This window comes from Myotis myotis, unplaced genomic scaffold, assembly GCF_014108235.1.
Source record: "Myotis myotis isolate mMyoMyo1 unplaced genomic scaffold, mMyoMyo1.p scaffold_m19_p_11, whole genome shotgun sequence".
Taxonomy (NCBI): Eukaryota; Metazoa; Chordata; class Mammalia; order Chiroptera; family Vespertilionidae; genus Myotis; species Myotis myotis.
This window is the reverse complement of record NW_023416315.1, coordinates 50,319,279-50,334,020: the sequence shown is the minus strand read 5'-3', so window position 1 is coordinate 50,334,020 and position 14,742 is coordinate 50,319,279. Positions and strand designations below refer to the sequence as shown.

The 14,742-nt window shown below is 35.9% G+C and overlaps 1 non-coding gene across 1 annotated transcript; it reads left to right on the top strand.

The window, feature by feature from the left end:
- Positions 1–10,999: 10,999 nt before the first annotated feature.
- Positions 11,000–11,076, top strand: TRNAI-GAU. The gene has a single exon. It is a non-coding gene; the product is annotated as a tRNA-Ile (tRNA).
- Positions 11,077–14,742: the final 3,666 nt, after the last annotated feature.

Below are 14,742 nucleotides of genomic sequence, written 5' to 3'. Positions count from 1 at the left end.
ATAACCATCTTTCTACTCTCTTCTTCTATGAGTTTGATTATTTTTCATTCAATATATAAGTGAGATCATGCAGTATTTGTCATTCTATATTTGGCTTTTTCACTTAGCATGATCTCATCCAGGTTTATCCATGGTATTACCAATGGCAGAATTTACTTCTTTTTTAAAGGATGAATAATATTCCATTGTGTGTGTGTGTATGTGTGTGTGTACACATTCTCTTTACCCAGTCATTCATACACAAGACCTTTAAGTTGTTACCGTATCTTGGCTATTTTGAATGATGTTGTTAGGAACATGGGAATGCAGATATCTCTTCTTTATACCTACTTAATTTCCTTTATCCAGAAGTGGAATTGCTAGATCATATCGTAGTTCTATTTTTAATTTTTTGAAGAACCTCCATACTGTTTTCCATAGTGGCTTCATCAACTGACATGCCCACCAACAGTAAACAAAGAATCCCTTTTCTCCATATCCTCACCAATGCTTGTTATCTTTTGTCTTTTTGATGATGGACTGCTGACATTATTGTCCACATGTATGCGGAAAGTCCTTATAGGCATCTCCTATTTACTACATTACAATGTGTTTCTTTTTTACTCCTGTAAAATCTGAGACCAGGAGGGCAGAGACTAGAGGTCTGTTCTCTCCGATTCTACTGTGTTTCAGAATATAAGAATGGTCATCTTACGACTGAAAGTAGGAATGCATTAGAATAAAGAACATATAGCAACATCCAGGTAGATTCTCTAAGCACGTATACTTTTACCTGTAGAAAGTCTATTCCTTTCTCCCCTTTCATCTAATGTACTTGCCTTTGAAATCCATTTTTCGACTTCTGGTTCTCTGGCTTGTGAGTCACATTTGGCTAATTGATCTTCATGCTTATAATCCACTTTCTGGTTTATTTTCTTTCTTAGGTAAAATCAATTTATGGCCCATGGCGATTTTGACCCACCTGGTTCCAGACCAATTATTCAACTGGACCAACTATTTCCCTGGCCAAACTGACTAAATGGGTCTCTGGCTGTATTGCTGGCTCTATTCTGGTCCACAGACTCTGGCTTAACTACACCGTAGCTCAGTTTCTCTTCTGGGATGTGCCATTTCCTTTTAACCCCCTCATATTCTGAAAATAAGTTTAGGGGAAAAAAAGGATTAGATGAGTCCATCTTGTCCATATGTTTTTTTAATGTATCCTTTCCTCTCAGTAATTCTTCATTGGCATCCAGGAAATTATATTCTCTAACAGCCCTGTTAAAAGCTTATTCTTAGCCATGGGAAAGACTTTCCATTTATGGACATTTAGGCACTATATATGATTGCTGTCAGTGAGTCTCCCTGACTTTTTCATATTGTATTAGTAATAACTTAATATATAGATTTATAAGGTGGGCTCTGATCACATTATCTAAATGAGAAATGGGAATAAAATCAGGTGAGGGAATATAATTCTGATAAATTAGTTTAGGTCCTCTCTTGGATTATTTTGTATTTTCTCTTAAGAATTGTATATGTTCAGTTTTACTTTATTTTTGGGGGGGTGGGGTGGGACAATCTCAGGCTAAGAAAAAAGAAACAAGCACATTACAAAGAATACTTATTTTATTCCTGAAATCATTTGAGAGTAAGTTGCTGGACTAATGACCCATTACTCCTAAAAATTTTAGAGTATTTTTCCAATGAAGCAAAAATTTCTCCTGCATCACTGCATAAATTGTATTAAGGAACATACAATTTTGATTTGTCCCATTACCAGTGGTAAATTTGATCACTTGATCAAGGTGGTGTCTGCCAAGCTTCTCTGTAAAAATACTCTCCTTTATTTGTATTTTGTGGGAAGTTACTTTGAGACTATGAACATATCATGTTCCCCATTAAACTTTCCATTTATTTATTTCTATCAGTATAAATTCATAGTTTCCATTTTGGGGAATGGGTTCAATGTTATCATATATTTTGATGCCCAAATTCCCAGATTTGTCTATCAATAGCCTCTTCAGCAGGCTTCTGTGTCCTTCTGACATGTATCCATCTTTCTTTGAGTGGTTCCTTACTTTCCAGCACAGCAAGAATTGCAAGATTCCTCTTACATTCCCTCTACACAAGCTCTGGCATCAGTTATTTCTCCAAGTCTAGTTACTGTAAGTGGACGGTTGGAGAATGGTATTCAGAGACTGAGATCTGGGCACTAGGTATGCTCATTGCTATTGGGGTGTTGCAGGATAGAGCTAAGGAATATGTGTATGAATGTGTATATACGCATGCACAGATACATTTATATCTATATTCATTTCTATATGTTTCACTCTATATATTGAAAAGTATATACTCATAGAAATATCTTAATTTTTAGCCCAATACCACAGGGTTTGAGTTTCTTATCTTTCTATATGCTTATTCCACTCTGATAGTAATAAAACTATGTCCCACTATACTTAACTAGAGGCCCAGTGCATGGATTCGTGTACATTGAAAGGAAATTAATTCAAAGAAATATTTTCATATCGCTATTTGTCCTTTCTCTATAATAGAAGTATCAACCAAATTCATGATTGACAATGACAGATGGAAACACACGTGAGCAATTGGTGCCAGCGAGAGTTTTATATGTATCATGCATGTGCAAGCTTTGTATATAAATAGAATAAACTTGCTTAATTAGACCTGCTTTCTGATTTAGCTAAACTTTTTCCAGCCCAGTGAAGCACCCCAACTTCTCTTTCAGGTAATTGTCAGCAACACAGCAGTAAATATCAACATGAAGCAGATTATTGTTGTAGATCACGCAGGGAGAACAGAGTAAAATATTTAACTGCAGCAGTGTCTGACTATATTCTGCACAGTGAGAAAACCTGAAATCATTTTAAAGGCCCACCATTTCTTACTTCTTTCAATCGGGTCAAGTTTCTAAACTTTCTAAATCTCCATTTCCCGGATAATGAAAAGAAAATAGGATTCCACCAAGTCTCCTATCTACCTACTCCAGGACTTCTGTGAGAATTAGATGAGATAAGGCATGGGAAAACACTTCACAAACATTTGGTTGAACTGTAAAATGTTTGCACCTGGGTATAAAGCAAGTCGTGTTCCTGGGCTGAAGAAACTCCAAAAAGGCTAGTCACTAGGGAGAGCAAAGCTGGGTGTTGCTATGTGACATCATTACCCTGTGCTCATAGTGACTGTTTTGGGCTGGGCTGGGCTATAGGTAGCATTTTGCGCCATGGGGTCTTGGCTGCATTGGGTGCAATTTGGTCGGCTGTTGCTCCAGGGTGGTGGCAGGGCCTGTGTTCCACTTGGGGGAAGCTGAGTGTTGCTTTGTGGGCACCAGGTCTGCAGTACTGTTTCTTTGTAAATGGCCTGTGCGCATCACAGCAGCTCCTGCATTGAACATCTGCCCCCTGGTGGTCAATGTGCATCATAGCGACCCGTCGGACAGTAGGAGGGACACTTAGCATATTAGCCTTTTATATATATAGTTATGTTTTCTTCTTCTCCCCTTCATTCCATAACTACCCTTGTGCTGTGATGCTGCCTCTTCCCCCTTATGACTGCCCTTACCACCCTACTTGGGCTCTGACACCCTGTGCTAGGATTTCTCTGCTGTCCCCTCTGGTGGGCACACTTCCTATGCCACCGGTGCTCAGACACCCAGAGCTACACCAGAACTTATCCTATATACATGCCCTTGCCACCCTACTCAGGTCACACTACAACTATGCCTTGGGCTATGACCGTCTACACTGGCCTTCCCCTTGTGTGTAGTCACTCTGTTAACCTAATTGGGCTTGAATGCAACTCTCTAGAATGCCCCTCCTCATTCATGTTGGCCTCTTGACATTCTCTTTCATCACTGTAATTCCCTATTCATCCCTTCTCTCATGCCTGCACAGATGCCTATCTTATTTGGCCTCATCAAATGACCTTTATATTAAAAAGAAAATGGAAGAAAAGGAAAGAGAAAGTGGAAGAAGAAGAGTAGCTCAGTGTTTAATCTTGCATTATTGTATTTACAATTTCTGGTAATTGGTATCCAACCTGAATCCTTAACCCTAATCTTTTTTTTCTCTTTATTGATTAAGGTATTACATATGTGTTCTTTTTCCCCTATTGTTCCCCCCCGCCTCCCCGAGACATGCCCTCACCCCCTTGGTGTCTGTGTCCATTGGTTAGGCTTATATGCATGAATACAAGTCCTTCGGTTGATCTCTGTCCCTTACCACCATCCTCTCCTACCTTCCCTCTGAGGTTTGACAGTCTGATTGATGCTTCTCTGTCTCTGAATCTGTTTTTGTTCAACAGTGTATGCTGTTCATTATATTCCATAAATCAGTGAGATCATGTGATATTTATCTTTCTCTGTCTGGCTTATTTCGCTTAGCATAATGCTCTCCAATTCCATCCATACTATTGCAAATGGTAAGAATTCCTTCTTTTTTACCACAGCATAGTATTCCATTGTGTAGATATACCACCTTTTTTAATCCACTCATCTGCTGATGGGCACTTAGGCTGTTTCCAAATCTTAGCTATGATAAAGTGTGCTGCTATGGACATAGGGGTGCATATATACTTTCTGATTGGTGTTTCTAGTTTCTTGGGATATATTCCTAGAAGTGGGATTACTGGGTCAAATGTGAGTTCCATTCTTAGTTTTTTGAGGAAACTCCATACTGTTTTCCACAGTGGCTGCACCAATCTGCATTCCCACCAGCAGAGCATGAGGGTTCTTTTTTCTCTGCATCCTTACCAGCACTTGTCATTTGTTGATTTGTTGATGATAGCCATTCTGAGAGGTGTGAGATGGTACCACATTGTCGTTTTGATTTGCATCTCTCAGATGATTAGTGACTTTGAGCATGTTTTCGTATGTCTCTTGGACTTCCTTATGTCCTCCTTCAAAAAGTATCTATTTAGGTCTGTTGCCCCCCCTTTTTTTATTGAGTTATCTTCCTTTTGTTAAGTTGTATGAGTTTCCTGTAAATGTTGGAGATTAAACCCTTATTGGTGATAACATTGGCAAATATGTTCTCCCATGCAGTGGGCTTTCTTGTTGTTTTGTTGATGGTTTCTTTTGCTGTGCAGAAGCTTTTAATTTTGATGCCATCCCATTTGTTTATTTTCTCTTTAGTTTCCATTGCCCTAGGAGCTGTATCGGTGAAGATATTGCTGCCTGTGGGTTCCTCTAATATTTTTCTAGTTTCCCATCTTATGTTTAAGTCCTTTATCCATTTTGAGTTTATTTTTGTGTATGGTGTAAGTAGGGGGTGTAGTTTCTCTTTTTTTTTTTTTTGCATGTACGTCCAATTTTCCCAACACCTTTTATTGAAGAGACTGCCTTGATGCCATTGTATGTTCTTGCCTCCTCTGTCAAATATTAATTGAGCATGGTGGTTTGGGTCAATTTCTGGGTTCTCTATTCTATTCCTGGGTTCTCTATTCTATGTCTGTTCTTGTGCCAGTACCAGACAGTTTTGAGAACAGTGGCTTTGTAATACAGCTTGATATCTGGTATTGAGATCCTGCCTACTTCATTCTCCTTTCTCAGGATTGCTACAGCTATTCAGGATATTTTTTTTTATTCCAGATGAATTTTTGGAGAGTTTGTTCTAGGTCTCTGAAATATGCCATTGGTATTTTAATGGGAAGTGCATTGAATCTATAGATTGCTTTGGGTAGTATGGACATTTTAATGATGTTGATTCTACCAATCCATGAACATAGTCTGTTCTTCTATCTGCTTATGTCTTCCTCTATATCTTTTTTCAGTGTCCTGTATTTTTCTGAGTAGAGGTCTTTTACCTCCTTTGTTAAGTTTATTCCTAGGTATTTTACTTTTTTTTGTGCAACTTTAAATGGGATTGTTTTTTAAAATCTTTGTTTCTGTAAGTTCACTATTGCTGTATAAAACTGCCATAGATTTCTTGGCTTTAATTTTGTATCCTGCTACATTTCTGAATTCACTTATTAAGTCTAATAATTTTTGATGGAGTCTTTAGGGTTTTCTATATACATTATCATGTCATCTGCGAATAAGGACAGTTTTACGTCTTCTTTTCCAATTTGGATACCTTTTATTTCTTCTTCTTGTCTAACTGCTATGGCTAGCATTTCTAGTACTATGTCGAACAGTAGTGGTGACAGTGGGGATCCTTGCCTCGTTCCTGTTCTTAGATGAAATGGTTTTAGTTTTTGCCCATTGAGTATGATGTTGGCTGTAGGTTTGTCATATATGGCTTTTATTATGTTGAGGTATGATCCCTCTATTACCATTTTGCTGAGGTTTTTTATCAAGAAAGGGTGTTGGATTTTGTTAAATGCTTTTTCTGCATCAATTGATATGACTATGCAATTTTTATCTCTCAATTTTTTTATGTGATGTATCATGTTTATTGATTTGCGGATATCCTTGCATCCCTGGAACAAATCCCACTTGGTCATGGTGTATGATATTTCTGATGTACTGTTGGATCTGATTTGCTAGAATTTTGTTGAGGATTTTGGCATCTATGTGCATGAAGGATATTGGCCAGTAGTTCTCTTTCGTTGTGTTGTCTTTATCTGGTTTTGATATTAGGGTAATTCTGGCTTCATAGAATGAGCTTGGAAGTGTTCTTTTCTCTTGAATTTTTTGGAATAATCTGAGGAGGATAGATTTTAGTTCTTCTTTGGATTTAACCCTAATCTTTTATAAATTTTATCTCACTATAATTTAACCCTAATCTTTTCTAAATTTTATCTCACTATAATTTAACTTGAACATATCATACATATGTTAAAATCTAAATAAGCTTTTACCAGACAGAACATCCTATCCAACAGCAGCAGAATACACATCATTCTCAAGTGCACAGAGAACTTTTTCTAGGATAGGTCATATGTTAGGCCACAAAACAAATCTTAGCAAATGCAAGAAGACTGAAATCAGCCCTGGCCAGTAGGGCTTAGTTGATTGGAGGGTAAGATGTCCCATATACCAGAAGGTGGCAGGTTCAAAATTAGAAATCAAGAACAAGAAAAAAGCGAGAAGATCTACAAATATGTGAAGACTAAACAACATACTTCTAAGCAAGTATTAGGTAAAACAAAAATAAAAATAAAAATAATGAAATTATCTCAAAACAAATGAAAATGGAAACACACCATATCATATATTGCGGAAACCAGCAAAAGCCATTTTGAAAGGAAAGATTTTAACAATAAACAAACACACATATTAAGAAATTACAGATGCCCTGGGTTGTTTGGATAGAGAGTCAGCCTATGGACTGAAAGGTCCCAGGTATGATTCCAGTAAAGGGCACATGCCCGAATTTCAGGCTTCATCCCTAGTGGGGCGGGGGGGGGGGGGGGGGGGCGAGGGGAGGGGGCAGGAGACAGCCAATTAATGATTCTCTCTCATTAATGTTTCTACCTGTCTCTCCCTCTCCCTTCCTCTCTGAAATCAATAAAAAAAATTTAAAAAAAATTATAGAGATCGCAAGTAAACAACCTAACTTTACACCTCAAAGAAGTAGAAAAAAATAAATTATGACCAAAGTTAACAGGAAGAAGAAAATAATAAGGATCAGCTCAGAAATAAGTGTAATAGAGACCAGGAAAACAATAGGATCAATAAAATTTAGACCTGTTTCTTTGAAAATATAAATTAAATCAACAAAAGCTAAGCTAGATTAAGAAAGAAAGAAAAATAACGAAGACAAAATTAGAAATGAAAGAGGAGACATTACAATCGATATTATAAAAATACAAAGAATTAGAAAAGACTACTATGAACAATTATATGCCAACAAATTACATAACCCAGAAGAAATGTATACCTTTCTAGAAGCATACAATCTAGAAGGCTGAACCAGGAAAAAATAGAAAATGTGAATAGATCAATAATGAGAAAAGAGAAGAGTGAGTTCCAATTTTCCTCAAACACTTCCAAAATATTGAGGAGAAGGGAACAGTTTAAAACTTCTTCTATAAGATCAGCATTATTTTGATACCAAAACCAGATAAGGATGCCACAAGAAAACTATAGAAAGTATAAAAAAAATTATAGGCCAAGATCCCTAATGAATATGGATGTAAATGTTCTCAATAAATTATTATCAAGGTGAATTAAAACACCTATTAACATAACCAAGTGGGATTTATCGTTGGGATACAAAGATGGTTCAATATGTACATACCGATACATGTAATACATCTCACCAATAAAATGAAAGATAAACATATTATCTCAGTTGATACAGAAAAACATCATTTGAAAAAATACGTATTTTCATGATTAAAACACTGAACAAATAGGGTATAGAAGGAACATACTACAACATAATAAAGGGCATATATGACAAACTCCCAACATTCTATTCAATGGAAAAAATTGGAAGTGTTTCCTTAAGATTAGGAACAAGCCACTTACCACTCCTATTCAATGTAGTACTGAAAGTCCGAACTAGAGCAATTATGCAAGACAAAAAAATAAAAGGCACCTAAGTTGAAAAGGAAGAAGTAAAATTGCCATTAGCTGATGATTTGATCCTATAAAAAAGTCCCAAAACATTTCTGTTGGAATTAATCAATGACTTCAATAAAGTGGCATGGTACAAAATCAACATACAGAAATCAATTGCATTCCTTTACACTTAATAATGAAGCATCTGAAAAAGAAATAAATAAAACCATTCAATTTATAATAGCATCAAAACCAATAAAATACTTAGGAATAAATTTAACCAAAGAAGGGGAAAGATCTGTACAATAGAAATGCAAAACTTTGCTGAAAGAAATCAAAGAAGAGACCAAGAAATGAGAAAACATTGCATGTTAATGGATTATAAGAAATAATGTTGTTACAACTGCCATATTATCCAAAGCCATCTACAGATTTAACACAATCCCTATCAAAATACCAAAGGCAATCCTCACAGAAATAAAAGAAATAATCCTAAAATTTGTGTGGAAGCACAAAAAAACTAAATAGCCATAGCAATCTTGAGCAAGAAGAACAAAGCTAGAGGTATCACACTTTCAGGTTTAAACTATACTACAAAGCCATAGTAATAAAAATAGTGCAGTACTGGCACAAAAATAGACACCAACCAATGGAATAGAATGGAAAGCCCAGAATTAAACCTTAGCCTTTATGGTCAACTGACATTTGACAATGGAACCAAGAATACCCAATAAGACGCCCTGACGAGTTTGGCTCAGTGGATAGAGCATAGGCCTGCAGACTGAAGGGTCCCAGATTTGATTCCGGTCAAGGGCATGTACCTTGGTTGCGGGCACATCCCCAGTAGTGGGTGTACAGGAGGCAGCTGGTTGATGTTTCTCTCTCATCGATGTTTCTAACTCTCTATCCCTGTCCCTTCCTCTCTGTAAAAAATTAATAAAAAATATTTTTTTTAAAAAAGAATACCCCATAAGAAAAGGACAGTGTCTTCAACAAATGGCACTAAGAAAACTGGAGGAACACCTTCAGAACAATAAAACCTCATATCATTTACAAAATTAACTCAGAATGGATCAAAGCCCTTAAACATAAGATCTGATACAAAAAATTTCTTAGAAAAAAACAGAGAAGCAGCTCATTGAAAGTGGTTTTAGAAATAATTTTGGGGGGGCATGATGCTAAAAACACAAACAAAAGAAAAAATCAACAAATTGGACTACATCAAACTCAAAAGTTTCTGCACAGCATAAGAAATAAATAACAACATTAAGAGACAACCTACAGAATGGGATAAAATGTTTGCAAGCCATGTATGGGAGAAGGGGTTGAAAAATATATAAAAAGCTCAATAACTCAATAGTAAAAAAAGCAAAAAAATTTGATTAAAAATAGGGAAGGGAACTAAATAGGCATTTCTCCAAAGAGGACATAAAAATGGCCAAAAGTCAAATGAAAAGATACATCATAAATGATCAGGGAAGTACAGATCAGAACCACAAGGAGACACTGCCTCACAATGAGTTATCATATTAGAATTGTTATCATCAAGAAGATAAGAGACAACAGCTGCTGACGAGGACTTGGTGAAAAGGGAACTCTTATACATTGTTGGTGGGAATATAAATTGGTTCAACTACTATGGAAAACAATATGGAGGTTCCTCAAATAATTAAAAATAGATCTATCATATAACCCAGTAATTCTACTTCTGGGTACATATCAAAAGGAATTTAAAACAGTATTTCAAGGAGATATACTAGTAAGCACTCCCATGTTTATCACAGCATTATTCACCATAGTCAAGATATGAAACCACCCAAACCACCCAAATGGACATCAACAGATGAATGGACAAAAAGATGTAGTACATATACACTATGAAATATCATTCAGTCATGAAATACAAAGATAGTCTCCCATTTGGGACAACATGGATGGAGCCTGAGCACATGATGCTAAGTCAGTTAAGTCAGAGAAAGAAAAATGATGTATAATATCACTTATATGTGGAATCTAAAAAAGTTAAACCTATATAAAACAGAATATGTTCATTATCAGTAGATGGGGAAGAGGGAATAAAAGTGATGGTATTAAAGGTACCAATTAGTAATTAGTAGTAAATAAGCCACAGAGATCTAATGCACAATATAATTAATATAGACAATAATTATGTACTATAATTATGTAATATTATAACTGTCACTGCTTTGGCAATCATATATCCTATATAATAAAAGGCTAATATATGCAAATTGTCCCTACAGGCAGGAGTTTGACTCACTGGAAAATAGACGTGTGCTGACCACCAGGGGGTGGCGCAGAACATGGCGGGCTTCCAATGGGTAGCAGTGAGGTGCTGCTGGCCCCAATGGGCTCTGAAAAGAGTGGAACCATGGTGGCATGGTGGAGTAGGTGAGCGGGCAGTGCCAGGTCAAGGCGGGTGCAAAGGGAGGCCCCGGCCAGCAGGCGGCAGCTGCTAGGGACCCTACCTGTGCACAGATTTCATGTACTGGGCCTTTAGTATAAATGTATAAAAGCAATACATTGTGAGCCCTGGCCGGTAGCTCAGTTGGTTAGAGCATTGTCCTGATAAGTCAAGGTTGCAGGTTCGATTCCTGCTCAGGGCACATACAAGACTCACCAGTGATGCAAAACTGATGTTTCTGTTTCTCTCTCTCTCTCTCTCTCTCTCTCTCTCTCTCTCTCTCTCTCTCTCTCTCATCAATAAAATAAAAAATAATTGATACTTTAAAAAATACATAAATAATTATAAAAAAATAAAATAAAATAAAATAAAAGCAATACATTTTACACCTTACACAATGTTACACATCAAACTTATTCAATAAAAAATTAAGCCGAAACCGGTTTGGCTTGGTGGATAGAGCGTCGGCCTGTGGACTGAAAGGTCCCGGGTTCGATCCTGGTCAGGGGCATGTACCTGGGTTGCGGGCACTTCCCCAGTGGGGGATGTGCAGGAGGCAGCTGATCGATGTTTCTCTCTCATCGATGTTTCTGACTCTCTACCTCTCTCTCATCCTCTCTGTAAAAAATCAATAAAATATATTAAAAAAAAAAAAATGAAGCCCGGCTGAGTGTGGCTCAGTGGTTGAATATCCACCAGGAGGTCCCAGTTTGATTCCCAGTCAGGGCACATGTCCAGGTTGCAGACTCAATCACCTGTGGGGGGCATGCAGGAAGCAGCCAATCAGTGATTCTCTCTCATCATTGATGTTTCTATCTCTCTCTCCTTCTCCCTTCCTCTATGATATTAATAAAAATAAGTAAACTTTGTTTACATTCATTGACTTGAATCACAAGAAAATAAGAACAATGATGTGAAATAGAGCTTATTCATAAAGTATAAGAATATTTTTTCTACAAAGATCTTGATTTTCACATAACTCCATTTTAAATTCACTGTTTGTGCATATATAAACATAAAAGTATTTTGGAATGAGCAATGAGAATACATAAACTCTAGAAAATCACATTGACCACTGAGGAATATAGTAATTTTTATATCCCAAGTAAAAACTATTTTGAGAATGATCTTACAAGTATTTACTAAATTGCCTAAAACTAGAGCAATAAGGCAGTTTTCCTTTAGGAATTTTGCAATACATATTTTGCAATGGTTGGCTTTCCACACATATGATATCTTGTTAACTGAACTACTTTTCAGCTAACAATAGCTTTCAAACCAGCTAAATCAAAATGTCTTTGTAAAGAAATGATTTTAGTATTTGCTTAATTTTTTTAGAGGAAGCTATTACTGCCCTGGCCAGTGTGGCTTGGATGAGCCTCATCCTATACACTGAGAGATTGCCAGTTCCATTCCAGGGCACATGCCTGGGTTGTAGGTATCCCAGATAAGGGGTATGTAGAGGCAGCCAATTGATGTTTCTCTTTCTCTCCCTCTCCTTTCCTATCTAAAAATCAACAAAAACATATTTTTTAAAAAAGAAAAGCTATTACTTAATAGTAAAGTGGCAGTAATTAAATGTCAGTTTAACTTTACATATCATGTCCTTTCTCTTCAGTGTAAGTAGTTGGGGGACAGCTTTTTATTTCTGCTCACACAAAAAATGATCCTGAGCAAACTCACTGAAGGTCTAGAAATGAATAGGTTTGACATGGCTGCAAAACAGAGCAACAAAAAAGATTGACTGCAGAATTGCTTTCTAAGAAAAAACTTCTTATTTCCGTCATTTTAAAATTAAACAGCATTGAGCATTGTTATGCGACTGCAAAACTCTGCTTTTCCATAAGGAAGACCTTGCTCACCAGCTTTCTGTCATGCGGGAACCACATAAAGCTGCACTAAAGTAGCCTCCTGTTGCTCCTCAGTTTGTTTTTATGCCCCTAATAGAAGCTGTCATCTTCAGGGCTAGATACAACCTCCCTACCACCCCCCAAACCTGCACCCAACACTCAACTTGGAAACACTGGTTATTTATAATTTCATAATTATTATTTTTTCTCATTTTTTTCTAATCAATTGGCAGCTACTTAAGGACCAGCATATTGTTCACAATAGTGATGGGGACCAGGAGAAATAAATAAGGAATGAAAGGCATGGTCCTTGCCCTGTAATTCACTTTTTACTGGGGAGAGAGAACAGCACACACACCTCAAGGGAAAACAATAATAGGAAAGGATATCGTATTAGATTTCAGTTTGGGTTCATGGTTTTATGGCCAGGTATAATAATTGTAAACTCTGAGGCAGGAATTACAAATAAAGTTCTTCTTATCATAGGTTAATATTTTTTAAATATACAGAAAAAAAGCAAACAAACAATTAAATAAGAAATATTTTTCCTCCTTCACTGGCAAAATGTTTTTTTATATTGATGGAATAAAAACATTTGTGTAAAGCTTTTGCTTTCCAAATACTGAAAGTTGACAAAATACCAATTATGACTGGTTTAAGCTATTATTGAGTGTGCCTAAGTGTTCTTTTGATAGTCTGGTTAATGTTTACTAGTACATGATAATAAAATGAATATATCTATAATTCATAATCCTTTATGAACATATTTTGTAAGATTTATCTTTATTTTTTTCATTTCAGCAAAATGAGTAAGAAACTACTAAAATTCATAATCAATATTTTCACATAATATTTCTTGTTTAAAATAATGACTTAAAACATATAAATGTAATTGTATCAGTGTAATGAATTTGAAAATATTTTTATTAAAGTCTAAATCAATTTTTAATAAATATATTTTATCTTAATATATTCAAAATGATCTATTCTAATAATGAATAATACAAATTTTATAAATTACAATTAATATAAAAAATCAGCACTTAAATAAAGCTAAAATTTTAATATCTATTTTGGAAACTTAATTATATCTTATTAAATACTTTTAATTATACTGTGTCCATCTAGTTGCTCATGTAAATAATTTGTCTCATCTTTATATATTCTATAAAAATAATTTTTATAAAGAAACAAATTTAAGAATAAAAAGCAAACTTTCTAACATTGCAAAAAAGTTTCTAGTCACTTTTGGTAACTGTTGCAAATGCTCTGCTAAATTATGATTACTTCCACAACTATATGTCAGATCAGTAACTGATGCAAGAAAATGGACATGTGGTAGTTCTGGGAAATGATCTTTGCTATGTAAGACTCCACTGCAAGCGTGCAAATTGAGAGTAAGACTTTGACATGTTCATTTGTGCTGTCTTTTATCAAAGCACATCTTGCCCCTGTGCTCTAAAGCAGAGTTCATAACATAAACTGGCTGCACCAAAATGCAAATCCTTTAAACTATTCATCAGTAGTCAAATGCATTATAAAGAAAAAATGGTGGAGAAGATGTCTCTAGGGCCTGAATGGTATTAGTCATTAAAGTAGATGCTTAGGTTATGGGTTGTCCTGCCTCACTTTTTACCAGCTTTCCACCTTTCCTAAATCCTTTGGTCTTCAAGACAAAGCCAAAGGTTACAGAAAGCAAATGTGAAGAGGATTGTGTGTGCATGTGTGTGTGTGTGTGTGTGTGTGTGCGTGTGTGTGAGAGAGAGAGAGAGCGAGCTGTATAAATGGCAAAGCTGTATAAGTGGCATACTTATATCATTTAGTCTTCCCTTTACTCCTTTCCTGTTAATAATAACCAGGTTATTAATGGTATCAATACTGTATCTAAGTAATTCTAATGCCTCATTTTTTTTTTTTTTGCCAGCTTCCCTAAATCCTTTGTGTGTGTTGTCATGTCCTTCATATTATTTGGTTTTCGAGACAAAGCTAAAAATTACGGAAAGCAAATGTGAAGAGGA